Source organism: Ascaphus truei, chromosome 2 (assembly GCF_040206685.1).
Source record: "Ascaphus truei isolate aAscTru1 chromosome 2, aAscTru1.hap1, whole genome shotgun sequence".
Taxonomy (NCBI): domain Eukaryota; kingdom Metazoa; phylum Chordata; class Amphibia; order Anura; family Ascaphidae; genus Ascaphus; species Ascaphus truei.
In genome coordinates, this window is record NC_134484.1 from 6259151 (window position 1) to 6270892 (window position 11742).

General features: G+C 47.7%; 1 protein-coding gene across 1 annotated transcript in view; it reads right to left on the minus strand.

Moving 5' to 3' along the window:
- EPPK1 (epiplakin 1) overlaps window positions 1-10600 on the minus strand; it is a 61483-nt gene extending 50883 nt beyond the window's left edge. The window contains exon 1 of the mRNA XM_075581172.1: window positions 10497-10600. The gene's annotated coding sequence lies outside the window, so the exon portion shown is untranslated. The remainder of the gene's footprint in view (window positions 1-10496) is intronic.
- Between the last annotated feature and the right edge of the window lie 1142 nt (window positions 10601-11742).

The window sequence follows — 11742 nt, forward strand, 5'->3', positions numbered from 1 at the left end:
ACTGCCTTCAGCACTCTCTCCAGCCTTCACGCATTCATACTGCCTTCAGCACTCTCTCCAGCCTTCACACATTCATACTGCCTTCAGCACTCTCTCCAGGCTTCACACATTCATACAGCCTTCAGCACTCTCTCCAGGCTTCACACATTCATACTGCCTTCAGCACTCTCTCCAGCCTTCACACATTCATACAGCCTTCAGCATTCTCTCCAGGCTTCACACATTCATACTGCCTTCAGCACTCTCTCCAGCCTTCACGCATTCATACTGCCTTCAGCACTCTCTCCAGCCTTCACACATTCATACTGCCTTCAGCACTCTCTCCAGCCTTCAGCACTCTCTCCAGCCTTCACACATTCATACTGCCTTCAGCACTCTCTCCAGCCTTCAGCACTCTCTCCAGCCTTCACACATTCATACTGCCTTCAGCACTCTCTCCAGCCTTCACACATTCATACTGCCTTCAGCACTCTCTCCAGCCTTCACACATTCATACTGCCATTAGTAAGACCACACCTTGAATATGGAGCACAATTTTGGGCACCAATCCTTAGAAAAGACATTAGGGAACTAGAGAGAGTGCAGAGAAGAGCTACCAAATTAATAAAGGGGATGGACAGTCTAATTTATGAGGAGAGGCTAGCTAAATTAGATTTATTTACATTAGAAAAGAGGCGTCTAAGAGGGGATATGATAACTATATACAAATATATTCGGGACAGTACAAGGAACTTTCAAATGAACTTTTCATCCCAAGGACATTACAAAGGACTTAGGGCCATCCCTTTAGGTTCACCAGCAACAAAGGAAAGGGTTCTTTACAGTAAGGGCAGTTACAATGTGGAATTCATTACCCATGGAGACTGTGATGGCAGATACAATAGATTTGTTCAAAAAAATGTTGGACATCTTTTTAGAAAGGAAAGGTATACAGGGATATACCAAATAAGTATACATGGGAAGGATGTTGATCCAGGGAGTAATCTGATTGGCAATTCTTGGAGTTAGGAAGGAATTTCATTGGATGATGTGTCACTGGAGATTTTTGTTTGCCTTCCTCTTTATCAATATACTGTAAGTACGGATATAGGATAAAGTATCTGTTGTCTAAACTTAGCATAGGTTGAACTTGATGGATGTACGTCTTTTTTCAACCTCATCTACTATGTAACTATGTGAATATGTAACTATGTAATTACGTAACTATGTAACTACGTAACTGTGTAACTATGTGAATATGTAACTATGTAACTACGTAACTATGTAACTACGTAACTACGTAACTATGTAACTACGTAACTATGCTGCTGTAGCTTCATGGCATGAGGCCAAAAGTTATACACCAACCTCTCCCCTGCACTGTACCTTATGTGTCCTTTTAGATTGTAAGCTCCTTGAATCAGAGTCCGTATGTACGGAACCACTGTATAATAATGTTATCATCCCGCAGTTAATGTCTCCGCCTCTCCGTCGTCCTGTGCGGCGGAACATGTCGGAGAGTCATAAACAAACGAAACTATCCCAATATCTCTCAGCGTGACAGACCCTACTTTTTAAAATCACTGCAGAATAAAAAAAAAATATTGGTTTAGCGCAAATAGTTTGCCGAATATCACAACAACAAAAAATGCCGGGGCAATATTGAGATTGTCCCGCATTTATGTAAAGAAAATAAACTTGCGGCAGCTAGACGCGAGTATTGAAATCCAAACCGGTAACGTTGACGTGCCATGGACGGGTGACAGTGATTGATGCAGGAAAGCGGGCGGCAGTGCAGTGATTCTGCATTGTTTGCTTAAACGTACAGCGCAGCCAGCCAGGGAGCTCGAGTTGTATGTATAAGCCAGGCTCAAGCTTCGCATCGTGCGTGTCTTGTTGTGTAATTTGCGGGCCCCTGTGGAATGTAGCATTTCTGTCACAGGACAATTTGGAGGTCCCAATCTAGTGCAGGGGAAGGTCAACTCCTGATCTTCAAGGGCCACCAACAGGTCAATGTTTCAGGATATTCCTGCTTCAGCACAGGTGGCTCGATGAGTGGCACAGTCATAATGACTGACCCACCTGTGCTGAAGCAGGGATGTTACTAAGGCTTCATCCATAGTGCAGGCTACGGAACGAGCTACGTAGTTTGCACCGAAACAAACACTAGGATGGCAATGTAGCAGTGCACAGTGCACGAGCGCTACAGGGAGAGCGGCGATTCGCAATACAAACAAGTTTGTTTTGCAAGCGCGAAGCCGGGGAGGAGGAGGAGCGCGGAAGCTAGCGCGTCCTACTATGGACAAAGCCTAAGACATCAACCTCCAAGGACCCAAACCAAGGGAAGTTTGGGGGCTCTGCAGCAAAAAATGTTAAAATGTGAAAGTGCTGATTTCAATCAGTGGGTCTCCGGTGAAGCTGGAGGCTCTTACTGGACGTGCTGTGAAACCACCTTGTTCCTAGGGAGGATTTAGCCCCATGCATATGAAGGAGAAGACTGCAGTTACAGTAAGTACTGAACCGGAGCATACGGGAGCAGTGAGTGAGACTGCGTTAAGGACTCACAGTTTTGGAAAGCACGTATTGAATGATGAAACATACATGTTGAGCTAATAAGGAAGGCTTTCCATGAGTGAGATATTATTTCTAATGTATGTAGCTAAGTGGGAGTGTGCCTCCATACAGCGGCTGGAAGAACAACCCTCGAAATTCCTTATGTTGCTGCTTGTTTGGATAGTAACTGATAACGACACCCCAAAGCGATGTAACGCATCTGCAATCCGACTAAATAACAAACGTTTCTAACCCTATCTCATAAGTCTTAGGGCCTCTATAAAAACAGTAGTGGGTTCAATCCCAGATACTGAACGCAAAGATCTGGCTGGATGCCAGCTGCTCTGCACTACAGATAATATTTACTAATGCTGCAAGCCCACAATACACACAGGCTTGGTGCCAACTCTCACCAGTGAAGCAGGATTCCATGCCAACAGAGAGAATCTCGGAGTGGTATAGTGGGTGTAGGCGGTATAGGAGTATAGGGGCTTAGTGACTAGGGCACCTGTCTTTGAAGTGATTGCATCTGTTTATTTCTGTTAGGTCTCAAACAACAAGAATGTGTAAAGGGGAAAATGACCAGGAAATATTGGAATTTTCACTGTAGTGAAGGACAGGAGGAAGATTTGCAACCAACTGACTAATTTTTGCCACATTCCCCCAAGTGGTGGGGTGCTTGGGGCTTTGGTTTTGAATGTTTGAAGCTGAAGGACAGATGGGCTAAGAAAAGGTCAGATAAACGTGGTCCTCAATAAAGAAACTTTGGCCTCAATAAGAGGTTGGTGGAAACCTGGATTCACCGGTAAGAGGGGAGTTTCTGGGCGCAAAAGCAGCAATGGATGTAAAAAGTGCTTCGCACATGGTATCCCCTCGGGGTTAGAGAAGGGGAATGCAGGTCTTGTAATGTCTTTGTTATTACAGTACGTGGGAAATACAGGCAGACAAGATGGACAAAGTGGTCCTTACCTGCAATCCCCTTTAATGCAAGTAACAATTCTTGGATTACCAAAGTGAGAGTGAACATCAGAGGGTAATGTCAGGGTTTGAGCTGCATCCTGCACAGCTCCCCACAAGCTGGAACCCCCGTATAAAGACCAGAACTGAATTCAGCAGAGATCTTTGCTGGTGCAGTAAGAGGCGCCCGTACTGAGATATTGGCAGGTGAGCCGCTGCCTGTGTTTAGTCTTGGCACTGCCCCACCCTAAATACTACTGCTCCTTTCCCCTTGTCTACCAGGTCTTCTGTTTACCCACACGCAATGCTAACACAGGCTAATTGTCATGCTACTGGTATCGTTTCATGGCGTGCCAAGGCCAACACGTAACATATAGAAACAATAACAGTGACATCAGGTCTGGAAGTCAGGGCAACCTTTCAGCTTCGCCTAAAGGGGTTTTACTGCACCGGATTTATCAACGGAGGAAACCTCTTTGGTCTCAATGGGAAAGATGGTTTGTTGATACATTTGCTGCAGTTATTTTGTCAGAGTTAGGCTGCAGTCCCAGTCATGCCTGTGACATGCGCGCAGTACGGCGCAGCTGCACCTTCAGCGTGAAGGTGCGTACTGGGCCCTTCCCCATTGAGGGGCGGTGCTTACACGCACAGCGCACGCCGAGCCGTGCGCTGTAGCAGTGACTGGGACCGCAGCCTTATGCAGCAGCTAGACACTGATAGAGTATCTCTAAGGCTGGGGCCATGGTGCCGCAGACCGTGTGGATGCTGAGCGAACCGACTGCCTTAAGGCAGTGTTCGCGTCCATGCGGCATGTGTGCGCGTGCACGCGGAAGCGAGAGGGGGCGTGCACCGCACAAGAAAATCAGTTCAAACTGATTTCTTAGCGCGACAGGCCGGTCACGTGAGCTGTTCGCCCAATGAGGGCGGACCCTCCGTGAGGTCACTGGCACGCCCCTAGACACGCACACGGACGGCACGCGTACCATGGCCGAAAAACAAACCCGCTTCACGCGGGTGATGCCACGGCCGCGCACGCCTCCGCCCGGGCGAAGGCGCTATGGCCTCGGCCTAAGTGTATTCAGACAGTCTGGGGTTTTAGCACAAAGGAATTATTCAGTTGGTCCCGGGGTTTTTAAAGTGGGATTATGAAACTGTGATAGGGTTTGCCATGAACGGGGCCTGGGATAGTGCCCTAGGCAGACCTATTGCCGTTTATTGAATAACCCCCAAAATGTAGTCCGGGGGCCAGAAGACCTTGGTTGTGTTAGTGAACCCCCTTTATAAGTCACTTCAGTGAATCCGGAATCACACGGAGTAATTTATTAACACAACACATTAATAATACAAACTTATTAGAGATTTCTCTTGCATTTTTGCAACATTTTCCATCTTTTATCCAGACCTCAATACAGCATCATAACACAACACGACCCACAATACTGCGTCACAACACAACAGCAGCACACACCACGACCCACAATACAGCCTCACAACACAACACCAGCACACACCACGACCCACAATACTGCATCCCAACACAACACCAGCACACACCACGACCCACAATACTGCATCACAACACAACACCAGCACACACCACGACCCACAATACTGCGTGCCAACACAACACCAGCACACACCACGACCCACAATACAGCCTCACAACACAACACCAGCACACACCACGACCCACAATACAGCCTCACAACACAACACCAGCACACACCATAACCCACAATACTGCGTCACATACTTTGATACATAACAATACTCACCCTGACCCACAATATTGCATCACACACTGTCATACATAACACAACACCAACACACACCCTGACTCACAATATTGCTTCACAGACTTCAATACATCACACAACACCAACACATACCCTGACCCACAATACTGCATCACAACACAACACCAGCACACACCACGACCCACAATACTGCGTCACATACTTTGATACATAACAACACTCGCCCTGACCCACAATATTGCATCACACACTGCCATACATAACACAACATCAACACACACCCTAACACACAATACAGCTCCACAGACTGCAATACATCACACAACACCAACACACACACTGACCCACAATACTGCATCACAGACTGAAATACATTACACAACACCAACACACACCCTGACCCACAATACAGCTTCACAGACTGCAATACATTACACAACACCAACACACACCCTGACCTACAATACTGCGTCATACACTGCGATACATCACACAACACCAACACACACCCTTACTCACAATACTGCGTCACACACTGCGATACATCACACAACACCAACACACACCCTGACTCACAATACTGCATCACACACTGCGATACATCACACAACACCAACACACAACCAGACTCACAATACTGTGTCACACACTGCGATACATCACACAACATCAACACACACCCTGACTCACAACACTGCGTCACACACTGCGATACATCACACAACACCAGCACACACCCTGACTCACAATACTGCATCACACACTGCGATACATCACACAACACCAACACCCAACACCAACCCACAACCAGACTCACAATACTGCGTCACACTGCAATATATCACACAACACCAACACACACCCTGACTCACAACAGTGCGTCAAACACTGCGATACATCACACAACACCAACACACACCCTAACTCACAATACTGCGTCACACACTGCGATACATCACACAACATCAACACACAAACTGACTCACAACACTGCAGTGTAAATCCTCCCCTGCTAAGTATCTGTGTACAGTACGTACAGTACAATGACAACATTGCAATTTTTGCCGCTTGATGCCAAGCCATTTAGCCGGTAAACTCTGAGACATTCCCTTCCTCACCCGATGCTCTAAACATCGCTCCCACGCACCGTTGGTTAATTCAGCACGGAAGGGGCTTAAATCCCCTCGTTCCAGCCAAACCTGATTTTCCAGACCCATTTCTCAAACCTGCTGAATCCCTGTTTACATAAAGCATACCTGTCCCAGGTACGAGGCCTGCAGGGCGGAGAGGGAGGACAGGTACGAGAGAAGGAGAAAAACTGGAAGAGCACTACCGTAGGTATCAAAAAAGTAGAAAGGAGGGTGCGGATCCCATAAAAAGATTATTTATTGGTCATGGAAAAACAGGGCAATGTAGAGCCCTACCTGGTACCAGGTAGGGCTCTCCATTGCCCTGTTTTTCCATGACCAATAAATAATCTTTTTATGGGATCCGCACCCTTCTTTCTACTTTTTTGATACCTACAGTAGTGCTCTTCCAGTTTTTCTCCTTCTCCACTAGCCTACCCCTTGCACGGAAGCACACCTGGGGACCCCTCACCTTTGGACGGAAGCACACCTGGGGACCCCTCACCTTTGGACGGAAGCACACCTGGGGACCCCTCACCTTTGGACGGAAGCACACCTGGGGACCCCTCACCTTTGGACGGAAGCACACCTGGGGACCCCTCACCTTTGGACGGAAGCACACCTGGGGACCCCTCACCTTTGGACGGAAGCACACCTGGGGACCCCTCACCTTTGGACGGAAGCACACCTGGGGACCCCTCGCCTTTGGATCGCATGGACTGTGCAGCACTCAGAGTGAGTCAGTCGCTTGCTACATGTTCTCCTGTTCAGGACTTTATTTAGACAATTGGTACGTTATAGGGTGTTATTATGCTCAATCTTCCTGGTGTTATTGTTAACAACCGCGTCACTTATTAGTGAGCTTACCATCCGGGACTGCGACCCAGTACCTGTCTTCTATCAAGTTTATGTTTAGGGGTCCCCCCCCCAAGTATCTGGTTATTCATTTCGTTCATTTATCCTACTGTTGGGGTCTTTAGCATTACGCAGCCACAAGGACAGGTACAAGGCCTGAATGAAGCCTTAGAAGACATCATTTATTTCACACATCCAGATGCACTTATGAAGGTGGGAGGAACTTTCCAAATGGCTTATAATGGAACAGTACTGCAGATAGAATAGGACAGGGGCAGAGAGAAGGTGTGTGCGGGGTACAGGGGCAGAGAGAAGGTGTGTGCGGGGGACAGGGGCAGAGAGAAGGTGTGTGCGGGGGACAGGGGCAGAGAGAAGGTGTGTGCGGGGGACAGGGGCAGAGAGAAGGTGTGTGCGGGGGACAGGGGCAGAGAGAAGGTGTGTGCGGGGGACAGGGGCAGAGAGAACATGTGTGCGGGGAACAGGGGCAGAGAGAAGGTGTGTGCGGGGGACAGGGGCAGAGAGAAGGTGTGTGCGGGGGACAGGGGCAGAGAGAAGGTGTGTGCGGGGGACAGGGGCAGAGAGAAGGTGTGTGCGGGGGACAGGCGCAGAGAGAAGGTGTGTGCGGGGGACAGGGGCAGAGAGAACGTGTGTGCGGGGGACAGGGGCAGAGAGAAGGTGTGTGCGGGGGACAGGGGCAGAGAGAAGATGTGTGCGGGGGATAGCTAGAGAGACGGGAGAGAAGAGAACTTAGCAGGTATTTACATCAAATGTATTATGGAGAGGACTGAACATGTGGAGAGGCTGTGTGAGAGGGAGGGGGAGAGGGAGAGGCTGTGTGAGAGGGAGGGGGAGAGGGAGAGGGTGCTGTAAGGATTGTATGCGGCTATTTATTACATTAGCAGCATGAAAGGTGGAATGGGAGAGAGAGGGAAAGGGAAAGTGAAAGAACGGGAAAAAATAGTAAGGCAGAGAAAGAATGTGCAGCAGGAGGAATGAGAGAGAGGGAGAGAGAGGGAGAGAGAGAGGCGGAAAGAGAGAGAGATGCGGAAAGAGAGAGATACGCGGAAAGAGAAAGAGAGAGGTGTAAAGAGAAAGACAGAGAGAGAGAGGTAGGTAGGAAGAGAGGGATAGAGGCGGAAAGAGAAAGAGAGAGAAAGACGGAAAGAGAGAGGTGGAAAGAGAAAGATAGACAGAGAGATATGGGAAGAGAGAGGTGGAAAGAGAGAGAAATGTTCTTTCATCATGCCAATAAAGCTGATGAGAGAGAGAGAGAGAGAGAGAGAGAGAGAGAGAGAGAGAGAGAGAGAGAGAGAGAGAGAGAGAGAGAGAGAGAGAGAGAGAGAGAGAGAGAGAGAGAGAGAGAGAGAGAGAGAGAGAGAGGAAGAGAGAGGAAGAGAGAGGAAGAGAGAGGAAGAGAGAGGAAGAGAGGGAGAGGGGCGGAAAGAGAAAGATAGAGAGAGATATGGAAAGAGAAGGAGAGAGGCGGAAAGAGAAAGATAGAGAGAGAGATATGGGAAGAGAGAGGTGGAGAGAGAGAGAAAGAGAGAGAGAGGAGAGAGAGGAAGAGAGGTAGAGAGGCGGAAAGAGAAAGATAGAGAGAGAGATATGGAAAGAGAGAGGCAGAAAGAGAAAGATAGAGAGAGAGATATGGGAAGAGAGAGAGGTGGAAAGAGAGAGAGTTAGAGAATGAAAGGGTGATGGGAAAAGAGATAAAAGTAGTCAAATGTTTTGGGGGGAAGAAGAAAAGATAATAAAAAAATAGAAAAATAAAGGAAATACAGAGGGAAATACGAAAGGAAGTAAAGTCACTTCATAATTCAAATTCTTCAGTTGTTGCACATTCACGGTGTGAATTATCTTTAACAGACAGTACAATATGTCTCAGACCTGCAGTGTTTGTGCAGCCTCTAGTCAAGTGTTTTTCAACAGGGGTTCCCCGGGCGCCCCTAAAGGGATCCCTGCAATTTTCAGGTCATTTGCAAATTGTGCCAAATACAGATGTCTTATACTATCAATTGTTAGATCAAATAAAAAAGTATCACCTAACACTGAAGTACTCATCTAACCAAATCCAGAGGAATTTACAATGCATCTGATCTCAGTCGCGCTATTAGAGAGGGTTGGGGTTCCTTACAATGCGTCATATCAGACACGCTATTAGAGAAGGTTGGGGTTCCTTACAATGAATCTGATCTCAGATGCGCTATTAGAGAGGGTTGGGGTTCCTTACAATGCATCTGATCTCAGACGCACTATTAGAGAGGGTTGGGGTTCCTTACAATGCATCTGATCTCAGACGCGCTATTAGAGAGGGCTGGGGTTCCTTACAATGCATCTGATCTCAGAAGCGCTATTAGAGAGGGTTGGGGTTCCTTACAATGCATCTGATCTCAGACGCGCTATAAGAGAGGGTTGGGGTTCCTTACAATGCATCTGATCTCAGACGTGCTATTAGAGAGGGTTGGGGTTCCTTACAATGCATCTGATCTCAGTCGCGCTATTAGAGAGGGTTGGGGTTCCTTACAATGCGTCATATCAGACACGCTATTAGAGAAGGTTGGGGTTCCTTACAATGAATCTGATCTCAGATGCGCTATTAGAGAGGGTTGGGGTTCCTTACAATGCATCTGATCTCAGACGCACTATTAGAGAGGGTTGGGGTTCCTTACAATGCATCTGATCTCAGACGCGCTATTAGAGAGGGCTGGGGTTCCTTACAATGCATCTGATCTCAGAAGCGCTATTAGAGAGGGTTGGGGTTCCTTACAATGCATCTGATCTCAGACGCGCTATAAGAGAGGGTTGGGGTTCCTTACAATGCATCTGATCTCAGACGTGCTATTAGAGAGGGTTGGGGTTCCTTACAATGCATCTGATCTCAGACGTGCTATTAGAGAGGGTTGGGGTTCCTTACACTGCATCTGGTCTCAGACTCGCTATTAGAGAGGTTTGGGGTTCCTTACAATGCATCTGATCTCAGACACGCTATAATTGAGGGTTGGGGTTCCTTACAATGCATCCGATCTCAGACGCGCTATTAGAGAGGGTTGGAGTTCCTTACAATGCATCTGATCTCAGACGCGCTATTAGAGAGGGTTGGGGTTCCTTAAAATGCATCTAATATCAGACACACTATTAGGGAGGGTTGGGGTTCCTTACAATGTATCTGATCTTAAAATTTCACATTATAATTGTAGGGTTCCTTCACCAAAACAAGGTTGAAACCCCCTGCTATAGACACACAGCTACCTGGAGCAGTCACACTTACCTGTCCTGTTGCGGGCTCCCTGTGCTGTCCTGTATTTTTAGCAGCCTCCCTTGTCACCTCATTCCTCCGCTGTGTCTCACACACACATGTGCACACAGCTCTTGTGCTTATTTAAAGGGCTGGGACAGCTCAGACCTCCCCTCCCCGCCTCCTGCCATACCCAGTGTAAGGATCCCACCCAACCTGCACAGGTGTGTCACCTGCCTCTCTGTGTATTATACAGTATGTGACAGTGCCAACCATGTACTCAGCACCTTACAGACAAACGAAATAAACAAGTGCAAGGCATACAGTGCAAAGGAATAGCAGTTAGGGAGAGTTAGAAAGGGAAAGGGAACAGGCAGAGCGTGCATAAGGGAGAAGAAAAGAGACGAGAATGAAGGCGAGAGAGAGAGAGAAGTGACAGGAGGCAGAGTAGGAGAGAGACAGTGTTAGGATACTGAGTACATGCTGTGTATCAGGGTACTGTGTAATGTACCATAGAGCAGGGCTGTGCAAACTGGGGGGCACGAGATTTTTCAGGAGAGGGGGGGAAAGCGTAATGGTTGCAGAGACCAGAGCTCTTCGCGTGGGGCCTCTGTAACTTCTCTTACTTTACATTCAGATGGCCAGTGTGACGCACGTGACCCCGCACCGTCATTTGACGCTGGATACAAGGTGGTGGGGGGCGCGAGCAGTGGGGGAGAGCAGGCAGGGGGGCGCAGGACAAAAAGTTTGCGCACCCCTGCCACGGAGAGAAGTGACAGGAGGCCGAGTAGGAGAGAAAGCGGTTTAGGATACTGAGTACATGCTGTATAGTATAGTAGTACATACGGGGCATACAGTGCACACAGTATATACCGTGCATGCAGTATATACAGGAGGTACAGTTCATACAGTACATACAGGGCATGCATCTGATCTGAGACGTGCTATTAGACAGTGCATACAATAATACAGTATATGCAGCACATGCAGTCCATGCAGTCCATGCAGTCCATGCAGTCCATGCAGTATATGTAGTGGATGCCGTACATATAGTGCATTTAGTACATACTGTGCATGCAGTACACACAGTGCATACCGTACACACAGTGGATACAGTATATACAGGGCATTCATATACTGTATACAGTGCATACAGTACAGTATGTATAGCACATACAGTGCATATAGTATATGCAGTGTATGTAGTGGATGCAGTATATACAGGGCATACCATATACTGTATACAGTGCATACAGTACAGTATGTATAGTACATACAG